The sequence below is a fragment of the Myxocyprinus asiaticus genome, chromosome 13 (assembly GCF_019703515.2).
Source record: "Myxocyprinus asiaticus isolate MX2 ecotype Aquarium Trade chromosome 13, UBuf_Myxa_2, whole genome shotgun sequence".
NCBI lineage: Eukaryota > Metazoa > Chordata > Actinopteri > Cypriniformes > Catostomidae > Myxocyprinus > Myxocyprinus asiaticus.
This window is the reverse complement of record NC_059356.1, coordinates 37,881,710-37,897,730: the sequence shown is the minus strand read 5'-3', so window position 1 is coordinate 37,897,730 and position 16,021 is coordinate 37,881,710.

The window sequence follows — 16,021 nt, the reverse complement described above, 5'->3', positions numbered from 1 at the left end:
CCTAAAGGGACTTTAAAAAAGTCAGACCAGGATTTCTGAATCGCCTTAAATTACCGGAATTTGCTTGTTTTCATATTGAAGTGCTCTCTGTAATCATACATGGATACATGTCATAAATATGTGTTCGTTTGCCATTTAAACCTAGCGTATCAGTTTAATTTGAACCAGCTTCGCCTTGAACAAACTCTGAACAAACACTTAGATACTCACAATAAATAAGTCTGAAAATGTATGTTTTTATCTTACCTCAGTTTCAGTAAACTTGTTAAAATTCAGCTGATCTGTTCACAGATGAAGTTTGATTGATGTGGATACTGTTTGATGTAGATATACATAACTTGCTCGGGCTTTCAAGAAACAGGTAAAATTCCCGACTTTAAATAAATAATTACATGTGTAGGACGTTTGTGTTGTAGGGATGTGCATGCAGATTTCAGATATAAAATCGGTGATTGAATGACTGTTTACTTGCTGAAATGAGATGATTTCCTGTTAAGTCAATAGGCACATTGGAATGTTTGGGCATAGCAATATGGTGGCGCAGTGGCTTCACTTTTTTGACGTCATGAGCAATCCAGTTCTATATTAAATATCAGTGGAGCGAACAGAAGAAATCTCGCCAAACTAACATACTGGCAGAACAAAAACGTCACTGCATTTCGTCATCATTTGTAGGCAAATTAAGCCTGTTCGCCCAGTAAGTATATATTAGCCTTTACCAGCTGCTAAACATCTTACTGTCATAGTTCCACGTCATCGGTAGGTGTGACCTGGAGCTCCACCTACTTTGAGGCAGACAGCAAATTCCAGTCAAGTCTGTTAAGATCAGTTAACATGAACACACTGACGTGCAGAGTTATTAGCGAGCTGGTGCAAACTTACCTACATCTGTATGACCATTTGTGTTGAGACTTTTCCAACAACGTGTTATTTTTGCTTTGCTTTTAAGTCTACATATGGAATCAAATTTACTCAAATACTCTCAAGTGTTAATTCACTTTTTTGTTTGAAATGCTGCTTCACTCATGTGCCTTCTGCAGCCGAAAGCCATTCATACATCTGCCCAAAATAAGATATGCCAGTCATCATTCTTGTATCTGTATTCTACCCATTAACACTCTTTTAGAAACCCATTTTTGCAGTAGGATCAGTGTCATCATAAATTACAATAACAGAGTGTAATCGGCGCATATTATGGCCATGTATAGCATGTTAGCGCATTAGTGCCATGAATGCAAAAAGTAAACATTACAAATGACATTATCTACCGCATATATTTAAATCATCAAGTAGATAAAACAGCGTATTTTACTGAGCTTGTGTGAATTCTACTCATGGAATGAAGACATTGATAACACATTTTAATGTCATATTACTTAATGTTTTACAAGTAGTCTTGAGTGTCCTCATATTTAAATCTACCTCTAAACGCCGCCTCCAACAGTGTTGCAGGTGTCTGAATGTTCACAAACAATCGTTGCTCAGCTGTTTCGAACTTCATTTTTGCTCTGAGCGATGAACGAAAAAGCACCTTGTCGTGAGTGTGCTGGGGCCTTAAAAGGGCATGGCATCAAGAGTTTGTTGCACAAACTTTGTTGAAACCAACCTGCCAAAACGGCTTGTTCTTAACTTCCTTCACATTGTGATGTCACACTGGTATACATTTTGCATCTGACCACCTCCATAACACATTCAACAACTACTTTACTTTATTACTTATGTTGCTCCGCCCAGTATAGTGGTGAGCAGTGAGATGGCAAGAGGAGAGAGCCAATCATAAAAGTGGGTGTTTACTGTCAAGTCTTAAAGGAGAAGCAGCACCAAAACCAAGCATTTCTGACAGTGTCAAAATGAGGGTGGAAAGTAATCATGTTTTACAAATATATGACTGTTTTTTGTGCAAAAAAAAAAAAAAAAAAAACCTTTACTAATATCATAAGGTAACCTCAAGGAACATTAAAATAGTAAAAAAAAAAAAGGCATGTCATGACACCTTTTAAGGCTTTGTTCACACTGCAGAGACATTCAATATAACTGCACAAACATTCATATTTATACACTCACCAGCCATTTTATTAGGTACACCTGTACATCTACATATTCATGTGATTATTTAATCAGCCAGTCAGGTGGCAGCAGTGTAATGCATAAAATTATGCATATGTGGGTCAGGAACTTCAGTTGATGTTCACATCAACCATCAGAATGGGGAAAAATGTGATTCAGTGATTTAGACTGTGGCATGATTGTTGGGGCCAGACGGGCTGGTTTGAGTATTTTTGTAACTGCTGATCTCTTGGGATTTTCACATGCACAACAGTCTCTAGAGTATAGAGATGGTGCGAAAACAAAAATATCCAGTGGGTAGCTCAGCAAGTAAAGACGCTGACTACCACACCTGGAGTCACAAGTTCAAATCCAGGTCGTGCTGAGTGATTCCAGTCAGGCTTCCTATGCAACCAATTGGCCCGGTTGCTAGGGTAGGTAGAGTCACATTGTGTTAACCTCCTTGTGGTCGCTATAATGTGGTTCTCACTCTCGGTGGGACACGTGGTGAGTTGTGCATGGATGCCGTGGAGAATAGCCTGAAGCCTCCATGCGCGCTAGGTCTCCGCGGTAACACACTCAACAAGCCACATGATGAGATGCGCGGATTGACGGTCCCAGACACGGAGGCAGCTGAGATTCATCCTCTGCCACCCGGATTGAGGCGAGCCACTACGCCACCACGAGGACTTAGAGCACATTGGGAATTGGGCATTCCAAATTGGGAGAAAAAAAAAAAACATCCAGAAGTTCTGTGGACAAAAACACCTCATTGATGAGAGAGGTCAATGTAGATTGGCCAGACTGGTTCAAGCTGACCCCTCTGTACAATTGTAGTGAGCAGAATAGAATCTCAGAATGAACAATATGTCGAACCTTGAGGCAGATGGGCTACAACAGCAGAAGACCACATTGGGTTCCACTTCTGTCAGCCAAGAACAGAAAACAGGCTGCAGTGGGCCTACCATCTGTGTTTGTTCCTCAGCAGTTCCTCCAGATTTGTCAGACCAGGCAATGTTTTTCCAATCATCTACTGTCCAGTTTTGGTGAGCCTGTGCCCTCTGCAGCCTCAGTTTCATGTTCTTAGCTGACGGTAGTGGTACCTGGAGGGGTCTTCTGCTGCTGTAGCCCATCCGCCTCAATGTTCAACGTGTTGTATGTTCAGAAATGCTTTTCTGCAAAGCATTGTTGTAACGTGTGTTTATTTGGGTTACTGTTAGCTTGGACCAATCTGGCCATTCTCCTCTGACCTCTGTCATTAACAAGCCATTTTCACCCACAGAACTGCCATTCGCTGAATGTTTTTTGTTTTTCGCACCATTCTCTTTATACTCTAGAGACTGTTGTGTGGGAAAATCCCAGGAGATCAGCAGCTACAGAAATACTCAAACCAGCCTGTCTGGCACCAACAATCATGCCATGTTCTAAATCAGCGAGATCACATTTGAGACTGTTTGTGCTATCAATTTACTAAAAAGATTACATCTGTCCAGACAGTGCAGTCAATATTTGACATATTTGCTATATAATGATGTAGGCTTCAGACTACATTATAACACTGTTTGGGCCAAAAAGTGTAACAATAATAATAATAAAAAGAAAACTTTAAATCCCATCTCACAGTTGAGACTGAGATGTTTACAAAAATCTGATTTTAATTGGATTTTAAACCACCTAAAATGTGGTTTGGGTAATATTTCATGTGCTTCTTTTCACACTACAAAAAAACTAAACTGAGTCCGATATGCCAAAAATATTAGAATAAACCCTCAGTGACACTAAAACTTACAAAAATTCTTCACAGATTGAATGCTACTCTTATGCTCTGGTGCATATTGGTGATAGTTGATAAAGATCCTGATACAACAGTGGAAAGTATTTAGTAACAGGAGTTTGCAATATTTACGGACCCAAGGACACTCCACCCAGACTCTCAGCCAACCTGGGACCTCGAGTTAAAAAACAACTATTTTCAAATACTTTCTATCCACACATTAACTTTACTACATATAATGCATCTTAACATATAATTACCTAGTAGGTTAGACATAGGCTATAGTCAGAAGGTTTCTGAATCAAAATGTATAACCTTCACAGACCAAGGACCCCGCCAGAATTATACTAAGAGTATGTGATGCTGCTGTTGCTGATATTAAGTGTAAGCTCCGTGGTAGTACCATCTAGTGGATGCAATTAAGAATACCTTTTTCTAAACCCAAGTTCCAAATCTGTTAAAAAGATAGTTCACTCCAAAATGAAAATTCAGTAATTTACTCACCCCTGTGTTATTATAATCCCACATGACTTTCTTTAATTTTCTAAACACAAAGAGAGAACTTGTGAAAAAATGTTGTGCCCACATGTCATAAAATGGCAGTTTATGGTGACCACCTCTTCAAGCTTCACAAGGACGCAAAAGTATAATTCAGAAGTCTAATACATTATTATGAGATTCATGATTGTTATGAAAGCAAACAATAAGATTTGGTGAGAAACTAACCAAAATCGAATATATTATTTAGCTAAACTGTTGACCGACCACTGATCTCTTGTGCGCGTTTATTAGAGTTCACTAGAGCAAGTTCACGCAGCACCCTTCGCGACATGGGCATTCAAGTGAAAATTATTATTTTTTTAAATCTAAAAACAAGTCAGCCACAGTGATATTAACAACAGAATACAACACAGCTGCACATAAACTATAGAACCGAACTTACTAAACATGTCTGATGAGTTTGTATTCAGAGAATAGATGCATTTCTATGATCAGCCTCATTTGTTTGAAGTATTCAATCAAACAGAGAGATAGACAGAGGAGGCTGAAGGAAGCCACAGCCACACTGTGTCCTAACCTGACGACAAACGACATGCAAATAAAGGTATATTTTCTATGTTAATCAGAGTTTTTGTCATAACCAGTCATGACGAGCGACAGGGCATTCTGTCGATCGATTGTTTTCTATTTTTGGCATCGCGCCGGATAACCCCGTCCACTGTGAACTGGCACAGTCCAAAAACATTCTCATAACAGTATATTGAAGCCAGCATCTCATTAGCCGGTTAAAAAGTACTTAATTTTGGCCAAGAATGTTACACCTACCAAATGTTTTCATTGAGGTATCGCTCTCTTCAGTCAGAGGTCTGTCTCAAATGCTCACCATTTCAGAATGGAGAAGACAAGACATTCCCGCTTCCTCTATTTCTGTCTGTGTGATTGAGTACTCCGGTTAAAAAAAATAAGGCTGGGCATAGAAATGCATCTATTCTGTTAATACAAACCTATCAGACATGTTCAGTAAGTTCTGTTCTCTGGTTTGTGTGCAGCTCTGTTGTTTTCTGTAGTTTGTATTGCTGTGGCGGCCCTGTTTTTAGATGAATAAAACAAGTCTTCGCTTGAACGCTATGATGGGAACTTGCTCCCATGAACTCTAATGAATGCGCACAGGAGATCAACGGTCGGCCAACAGTTTCACTAAATAATACATTAGATTTCGGGTTGTTTCTCACAAAACCTTGTATGCTTTCGGAACAATCACGAATTTTGTGTCCTTTTGAAGCTTTTTTCCCACAACTTCTCCATTTGTGTTAAGAAAAAGACAGATAGTCATGGAGTTATAACAATGACATTTCTGTCAAGAAATAAAGATGACACTACTGTGAGTAACATCTATAGTCTAGAAGCATTTCATCAAATGAGGCTCCATTTTCCAAAAGCAACACTAAACACCATCAAAACTGTGTTCTTTGTACAGTATGTGCATGTGTAATGGTAGCCAGCTGGTACGTGATAGCTATGCAGTGTGTAAACCTCTCTCTCCTTGCCTTAAGAGACGCACTAGCAACTGAGGATAGAGGCCATGGCTTTTATAGCCTCCTTGTTAGCGCGTCCGACTCCCATGCCGGGGATCGCCGGTTCGAGCTCGGGGTGGGTTGAGCAGGACCGGTGACACCTATTTACTATAATTTATGTAGATAAATCGATAAAACCTAAACATTGTACTATAAGGCCATCATGTTCATATTAAAGGAAAATTCTGGGTTCAATACGAGTTAAGCTCAATCGACATTATGTGTGGCCTAATGTAGGGTGACCATATTCTGTAAATTTGCACTTTCGTTTGAGCATTGTTTCCACTCAGCTGTCATTTGCTGCTACTGTCAAGCAACTGTTTGATGCCGAACACAGCAGCGCTTTGCATGTTCGCGGAGAGATTGACAGGCAGGAATTTGGCCAATAGTTGCTGCAAGCCTCTTATAATCGACCAATTGGTGTGCGAGAAGGCGGGACTTACAAAGAGGGGTTAAAGCAATGCAAATATGCGCGCACACAATGAAGTATTAGACCAGATGCACGTCATAATACAACTAAAGCCGAATCCCGGACATTTTTGCAAATGTGCAAATCCCGGCCGGATGCTTTTTTAAGGTCGGAAAAAGAGGACATGTCCGGGAAAAGAGGACGTATGGTCACCCTACCTAACGTTGATTTCAACAACAACCACATCCCTCGTTTTCTTTAAAAAAAAAAGTAAAATCTGGGGTGCAGTGAGGCACTTATAATGAAGTGAATATGGCCAATCTGTAAACATTAAAATACATACAGTTTCAAATGTACAGCCACAAGACGTAAACAGCATGCATGTTAAGAAGATTTTAGTGTGGAAAAATCACTTACTAACCTTTTCTGTGTAAAGTTATAGTCAATTTTACTACTTCGTTGCATGACGATTTGATGTCAACAAACCCTAAAACCCTAAAGTGACAGTAAAAACGACAATTTAAACAACTTAACAGCTCAAATAATTCATGAGTTTTAACAGAAGAATTAATGTAAGTGCTTTTATAAAATTATAAGCTTCCATTGTTAGTGCCTCACTGTGACCTTGATTTTTGCTTGTATTTTTTTCTTTTCGAAATTTATTTTTGTGGTAATCAACATTATTCCACAAATGCTGTTGACTGAGCTTAACTTTAATTGAACCTGGAATATTCCATTAATTTATGTATATCACACCGTACATAATGGGTGTTTTATGTATTTGATGGCCTTGTGAGGCATCTGAAGGCAAAGTCTAAATTAGATTAAAGAGAATTTGAGTGTTTGCTTTTGTCTTAAAAGTTTGAGGTTTGTACAACTGAGTACAATATTCCTTTTGGAATATATTTTAATTTCACACAGGTTGACTGCCTCTGCAGTACAGGATCACTGGTGTTACAGCAAGGCAGTGGCGGAGAAGGAAAAAATTATATGAACAATTATTTCCGTCACCCAGTGCAAGTCGCACTCAATTTATTTGAAATTGTGAAACTTCAGTTGCAAGTAAAAGATTTGCAGCTTAGAAAGTGTGTGTGTGTGTAACTATGTTCTTGTAAAACTGTCTGAACAACAAGCTGCTTTTAGCTTCTTGGGTAATGCCATTTTTCCATGCTCGATGACTTTGGTAAATGTCATTGCGGCGCAGGCACATATCTTCTCTCAGACAAGAGAAAGTGTAGAAGATGAGTGGCAAAATGTCAAGGAGACCCTCGCATACCAGCAGATTTAAAACTGCACCCGCTTTCGCAAAGGTTATTTCATGTTTTCGCTGATAATAAAATAATTCTTACGATGGCTGTTGAGATGTGAGACTTCCCGCCAAATACTTTCAAAGACTTGAAATTAGAAAAGTTGAAGGTGTTGTAAGCGATTTCAACCGGTTAAATAAGCCTGCCCCCCAAGCTTCAACAACATGCCCTCTTTCCTAAACCACGCCCTCTAAGGACATGTCAGCAAACCCGAAGGTGCAGAAAGAGTTTGTGATTGGATCCACAGTTTTCCTGAGAAATCACTCGAAGGCACTATGATAATTCTAATTTCCTGTTTTCTGTTTCTGGTCTCGAGAGGAAATGTAAAAACTACTGAAACGAGTGACCCAGACAGAGAACAGCAACCGTTTAGGTGTTATTTGAAGTCAAAATTATTTCAGGCTCAACTTGTGCAGTTGTTGGCTGTCATAACATCTTAATGAAGTTAATGATATCAACATAACTAACCTTGGACCATCACTTCATGTCATCTACACACTCAGGTGAGGCACTGTAAATTAAAAAAAAGGTAATCTTGCCTCTGGGAATTATCGGCACTATACATCTACATGTTTTATGATAATTTATTACAAATGTAATACTTTTAACATCACATTACCTGCTAAGAATATACACTGGTATACTCTAGAAAAACTGGAGACCGCAAATTTAAAACAGGCGAATCGTGGAACACTTCTGCGTTCAGGAAAAAGGTGTTTTCTGATTGGCTAAAAAAGCTCCCTGACTTCCTTTTTTACCATTTACAGTAGGGATGCCACTTATTTTATTACCACTTATTTTATTTTCAATCTGATACCAAGTATTATAAAGGCCTCTATTAAAGTGATTTATTTTTTTTTGTCCAGTTCTTGAGATAAAATTGGTAATTTTTTAAATATATACAGTATATATATATATATATATATATATATACGTATATATACTGTATGTATATACTATGTACAGTTGATGTCAGAAGTTTACATAGGTACACTTAGGTTGAAGCCATTAAAACTAATTTTTTAACCACTCCACAGATTTAATATTAGCAAATTCTAGATTTGGCAAGTCGTTTAGGATATCTACTTTGTGCATGACATGAGTCATTTTTCCAACAATTGTTTACAGACAGATTGTTTCACTTTTAATGGACTATATCACAATTCCAGTGGGTCAGAAGTTTACATTAAGTTAACTGTGCCTTTAAGCAGCTTGGAAAATTCCAGAGAATTATGTCAAGCTTTTAGGCAATTAGCCAATTAGCTTCTGATAGGAGGTGTACTAAATTGGAGGTGTGCCTGTGGATGTATTTAAAGGCCTACCTTCAAACTCAGTGCCTCTTTGCTTGACATCATGGGAAAATCAAAAGAAATCAGCCAAGACCTTAGAAAAAAAAAATGTGGACCTCCACAAGTCTGGTTCATCCTTGGGAGCAATTTCCAAATGCCTGAAGGTACCATGTTCATCTGTACAAACAATAGTACACATAGTATAAACACCATGGGACCACGCAGCCATCATTCTGTGATCCTAGAGATGAGTGTAGTTTGGTGCGAAAAGTGCAAATCAATCCCAGAACAACAGCAAAGGACCATGTGAAGATGCTGGAGGAAACAGGTAGACAATTATCTATATCCACAGTAAAACGAGTCCTATATCGACATAACCTGAAAGGCTACTCAGCAAGAAAGAAGCCACTGCTCCAAAACCGCCATAAAAAGCCAGACTACAGTTTGCAAGTGCACATGAGGACAAAGATCTTACTTTTTGGAGAAATGTCCTCTGGTCTGATGAAACAAAATTTGAACTTTTTGACCATAATGACCATAGTTATTTTTGGAGGAAAAAGGGTGAGGCTTGTAAGCCGAAGAACACCATCCCAACCGTGAAGCATGGGGGTGGCAGCATCATGTTGTGGGGGTGCATTGCTGCAGGAGGGACTGGTGCACTTCACAAAATAGATGGCATCATGAGGGAGGAAAATTATGTGGATATATTGAAGCAACGTCTCAAGACATCAGTCATGAGGTTAAAGCTCGGTCGCACATGGGTCTTCCAAATTGACAATGACCCAAAGCATACCTACAAAGTTGTGGCAAAATTGCTTAAGGACAACAAAGTCAAGGTATTGGAGTGGCCATCACAAAGCCCTGACTTCAATCCGATAGAAAATTTGTGGGCAGAACTGAAAAAGTGTGTGCGAGCAAGGAGGCCTACAAACCTGACTCCGTTACACCAGTTCTGTGTGGAGGAATAGGCCAAAATTGCAGCAACTTATTGTGAGAAGCTTGTGGAAGGCTACCCAAATCGTTTGACCCAAGTTAAACAATTTAAAGGTAATGCTACTAAATACTAACAAAGTGTATGTAAACTTCTGACCCACTGGGAATGTGATGAAAGAAATAAAAGCTGAAATAAATATACTCTTTACTATTATTCTGACATTTCATATTCTTAAAATTAAGTAGTGATCCTAACTGACCTAAGACAGGGAATGTTTTCTATGATTAAATGTTAGGACTTGTGAAAAACTGAATTTAAATGTTTTTGGCTAAGGTGTATGCAAACTTCTGACTTCAACTGTGTGTGTGTGTTTGTTTATATATAATATATATATATATATATATATATATATATATATATATATATATATATATATATATATATATATATATATATATATATATATAAATTATTTTTATTTTTTACATATAGGCCTAAAATGGAAAATAATTAGACTTCTGTTTTTTTTTTTGTTTTTGTTTTTTACCTTATGAAAATGAACCATGGTTTTATTACAGTAACCACTGATCTTAATCTATATTATAAATCATTGGCAGTAAGCATTTTAAACATGTTTTTTTGTAGTAAAATCATAGTAACTACTAAATTAACAATAGTTACTACAGTCTTGGTTACTAGAATATTACTATAGTAAAATCAAGGTTTCTATATGGATATTACAGTGTAACTCTTGTAAAACCATTTATAATAAAATTAAAATTATGGTTTTAAAATACTATGGGTACAGTCGTGGTTACTATAGTCAGTGGTGGCTCAGCGGTTAAGGCTCTGGATTACTGATCAGAAGGTTGGGGGTTCAAGCCCCAGCACCACCAAGATGCCACTGTTGGGCCCTTGAGCAAGGCCCTTGACCCTATCTGCTCCAGGGGCACTGTATCATGGCTGACCCTGCACTCTGACCTCAGCCTAGCTGGGATATGTGAAAAAGAAGAATTTCACTGTATATGTGCAAATGTATAATGTGTGATAAATAAAGAAAAGTATTATTAATTAAATTAATTAAAATAAATTATTAATTAATTATTATTAGTCACGGTTACTACAATATTACTATAGTAATGCCATGGTTAATTTTTGTGAAGGGTACAATTTATTAATAACAATTACAAAACATTACCAATGTTTTAAGAACTTTTAATTTAAATTTAAAATTTTAAAACTTATTGAACAACAAACCCATTGAAATAAATGTCACGTTTAGATTGGTCATTATCTAGTGTGAATTAACTCCAGAAGCTGTTGATTTTTCTGTCATTACCTCACCTTACCTCACAGACAAATAGTTCCTATCCTTATATTTGCTAATATATCTCTTTTTTCCACTTATGATATGCATACATTTTCATAGTAAATAAATAATATCACTGTTTAAAGAAAAAAAACCTTTCGAATCGATATTTAAAGTGAGGATCGATATCTTGATACAACATTAGTAACGGAAATAAGTTTCGACACTTTAGGATCAGTCCACCCATCCATAGTTTACAGATTTCAGCTGTCAAAGCCACAGATACATGTGTGATATCCCTCAGGTAAAAGGGATATTTTGGGTAGTATTCCAATAAAATTGCTTACAGCACTTTTAAATTATGCTATATTGGAATGAAACATTAGGAGTGTTGGCAAGCTTGGATGAATAGGTCAGGCCCTCTCTCATTAGGAGTGTTTATTAGAAAAAGTAACAGATCTTAGGATTTAATTGTGCCTCCACTTGAAAGTATCAATGAACATTGACTTAAACTGCGTTCGTGTTTGAGAGTGTGTGACAGAAAAAAAAAATCCAAAAAGTCTGCAGATGTTTAGACTAAGTTTTAAATCATTAAAGCGTCACTCCATTCTATTCCTGTGCAGAACTGTAATCTCATGTAGAGACATGATCGGTCATATTTGAGTGACAGCAGTGCTGTATTTCATAGACCTGACTATAGAACAGACCAATGTTTGGTGAATCCAGGCTGTCGCTCACCCCAGGGGTCAATCTCGCACGCCAGTCATCCATCTTCCTGACCTCTGACCAACCAGTGGACGTGGGCCTTTGTGTCAGATCGAACTGCAGGTAGAATATAATGAGAGCGTAAGGGGAGAAAGTGTCAGGGTGCTGAAGATGATCTACTGCAAGTCAGATGAGGGTTCAACGTGGTCAGAAACAGCAACACAGAGTCGCACACACTGAGAGAGAATTATTAGCACTGTCAGAACTTCTCTTAAAAGGTTTTTCATGTGGCCACACATGCTAGCCTCTGTCAACAAAAGGGCTATTGCAGTTTTTGATTTTTGCAAATAGTAGGCTTTCAGAGAAGTCAAAATTAAAGGGATGGTCATGTATACAGTACCAAGCATGTAGTCAAATATTCAACATGGAAAGGTATTTGCAACCTATTTTATGTCCATAACGTGACATTTCAGGATGTTCAACAACAAAAAGGATGAAATCATTCGGAATTAGTCTAATTATCAATTAGACAATTAGAATATGTTATTGATAAACTCCTACTGATTGACCATTAATGAAGTTCCAAACTTATAGTATGTTCGGGAGGAGCTTGTTCATCTAGGACTGCCATTCATATCCCAAGGATATATAAGCGGCTGCTTCCGACGCACCGGCGACGATTTTTCCGGCATCCCTCCACCTCCCAATCTCCACCTTTATATTTCATAATGTCTTTACCAATTTTATCAAAATTGTCTTTCTATTTCTTGTTTTTGTCAGATAATACAGTGTGGTTTGGGGGGGGGACCTTAGATCTCAAGCCCAGTCCTGTGCTCAAGCCTCTCCGTTATTGACAGCGCACCAAATGCGTTTACCTTAATGCGCTTCAAGACTATATGAACCAGTGAACTCGTGAAACCTAAACATAGGGTGGATGTGTCAATGGGCCACATTAAGGTATTGTGGGATCCTGCCAGTTGTCAGAGCAGAGGGTGGGGGTGGCTGATATTGTTACTCTATGACTATGTGCCCCTGGGAGTTGGGGGCCTCCCTGCAGCCACAGGCCCCTGGGCTTAAAGGGATAGTTCACCCAAAAATGGAAATTCTCTCATCATTTACGGTTGCTCTACATTGCGCGTCCATGTGGGGAATCAGTTCACGCTGCCTCTCCCGTGACGTTAACACGTTGGCATGTTCATGCGAGAACTGACGTGATACAACCGGAAGTGCAGATTGATTTGTTTACAAGAGAACTCTGTTCACAAGCTTCATTAGTTTTGCTTTCATTTGAACATGCCAGCACGCTTGTAAGTGAGGCAGCGTGAACTGGGTCCTCTTATAGACGTGCATTGGAGAGGGACCGGAAGTAAACAATTATAGTGAAAAGGACTTAAATATTACTGTTTCTCACCCAAAGCAATCATATCGCTTTATAAGACATTTATTTAACCACTGGAGTTGTATGGATTACTTTTACTATGATTGTCTTTGTTTTTTTGAGCATTAAAGGTCTGATCACCATCCACTTGCATTGCATGGACCTACAGAACTGAGATATTCTTCTAAAAATCTTTTTTTGTGTTCTGCTGAAGAAAGAAATTCATACACATCTGGGATGGCATGAGGGTGAGTAAATGATGAGAGAATTTTTATTTTTGGGTGAACTATCCCTTTGCGTTAATGTGGCCTGGAGCGTGTCCCACTGAATGTCTATGGTGTTTACAGCCCTGTGTAGTACCAATCCTCTAATACTGTTAACATAAAAGGAAATTAGAGTTTGTAACTTATCACATAAATGCTTTTTTATCTATTCAATTAGAACTGTTAATGATCAACATAAATGCTTGTTTATAATCCCCAAAACTGATGTTTTTATATATATATATATATATATATATATATATATATATATATATATATATATATATCTGAGATGAAAAACAACACATTTATCATCCTAAATCAACCCAAATATTTGGAATAATGGACATTTTTTAATGAGATCAAGTGAGCAGTATTGGGCTGGTCAAGTGACCATAACATGCTGGTCACAATAAAACAGAGTTTTGGTCCAACATTGATGTGACTGGAGTATACATCTCATATGAGTCTATTTCATTTTAATAATAGTTTTCCAATAGTTCTGTTTATTTCCTTAAGTTTTAAACTTTTTAATGAGGAAACATCAGTGAATACACGTTTAACAGACTTCTCTTTTGTATTCAGTACTGTAGCTATAAAACCATTACATGCCCACACAATAACACACTGTACTCTGTGCTACAGTACATATATAAAAGACAGCTCATCACCATGTTCTCTTAGGGCTCGTGCAGGGCTGCTAATTTTTCAGAAAGAACACACAAATCTCATTAAATATTTGCCCTCACCATTTGGAAAGTTTCACTGGAAGATTTATTGCCATTGTCTTCCTTAACTTTATATTAGTCTTTGCTCGGGTGCGTTTTGACCTTACGGCTTTGGATTGTCTTAATGAGAGAAAGGAGATGCACAAAAGGGATTGATGGGTAAATATTAGATGTTTAAACTTTCACTCACAGTTCGCTCTTAGAGAACCAGGTGTACTTACTGTCTTTGTTTTGTCAGCTCACACAAAGAAAGGTTATTATATTGCCTAGAACTTTATTTTAGAATAAACAAAGATATGTGAGCAGCTAAAGTTGCTTTTAATTTTGTATATATATTTTTTATAACTGTCACATCTTCCCAATCTGTTCATACAATATCTCCTTCCCCTGAGTATTAACCCATACTGGACTACATTTTCCAGAACCCCCTTCTTCCCGCCATTAACTCTCACACCTGATTGCCATTCATTCATTAACTCACTGTGTATATAATCCCCACTCAAACTTCAATTTATTGCTAAGTCTTGCCAATTCACCTGCTGTCTTGCATTTCTGAGTGTTATCTTTATCTACTGCCTGCCTGTGTTGATTATTGCCTGTCCCTTGGATTACCCCTTTGTTTACCATCTTTGATTTGTTACTTTGTTTGCATTGCTTACCTGGTTTTGACCTCTGCCTGTTTAACTATGATTGCATTAAACTCTGCACATGGATCTTCACACAGTGTCAGACTCTGACTCATTATAGTATCTGATTGTTCAACTGACAAGGTTTAATTTTGTTCCCACCAAATGCTCTTGGGCTTATGATGAGGCCCTGTTCATTAAATAAGCATCTGCATTAGCTATCTTTATTAACCATACAGGTGCATCTCAATAAATTAGAATGTCATGGGAAAAGTTCATTTATTTCAGTAATTCAACTCAAATTGTGAAACTCGTGTATTAAATAAATTCAATGCACACAGACTGAAGTAGTTTAAGTCTTTGGTTCTTTTAATTGTGATGATTTTGGCTCACATTTAACAAAAACCCACCAATTCACTATCTCAAAAAATTAGAATATGGTGACATGCCAATCAGCTAATCAACTCAAAACACCTGCAAAGGTTTCCTGAGCCTTCAAAATGGTCTCTCAGTTTGGTTCACTAAGCTACACAATCATGGGGAAGACTGCTGATCTGACAGTTGTCCAGAAGACAATCATTGACACCCTTCACAAGGAGGGTAAGCCACAAACATTCATTGCCAATTGGCTGTTCACAGAGTGCTGTATCCAAGCATGTTAACAGAAAGTTGAGTGGAAGGAAAAAGTGTGGAAGAAAAAGATGCACAACCAACCGAGAGAACTGCAGCCTTATGAGGATTGTCAAGCACGATTCAAGAATTTGGGTGAACTTCACAAGGAATGGACTGAGGCCAAGGCATCAAGAGCCACCACACACAGACGTGTCAAGGAATTTGGCTACAGTTGTCGTATTCCTCTTGTTAAGCCACTCCTGAACCACAGACAACATCAGAGGCGTCTTACCTGGGCTAAGGAGAAGAACTGGACTGTTGCCCAGTGGTCCAAAGTCCTCTTTTCAGATGAGAGCAAGTTTTGTATTTCATTTGGAAACCAAGGTCCTAGAGTCTGGAGGAAGGGTGGAGAAGCTCATAGCCCAAGTTGCTTGAAGTCACTGCACCCGTTTACCAAGGAATTTTGGAGCACTTCATGCTTCCTTCTGCTGACCAGCTTTTTAAAGATGCTGATTTCATTTTCCAGCAAGATTTGGCACCTGCCCACACTGCCAAAAGCACCAAAA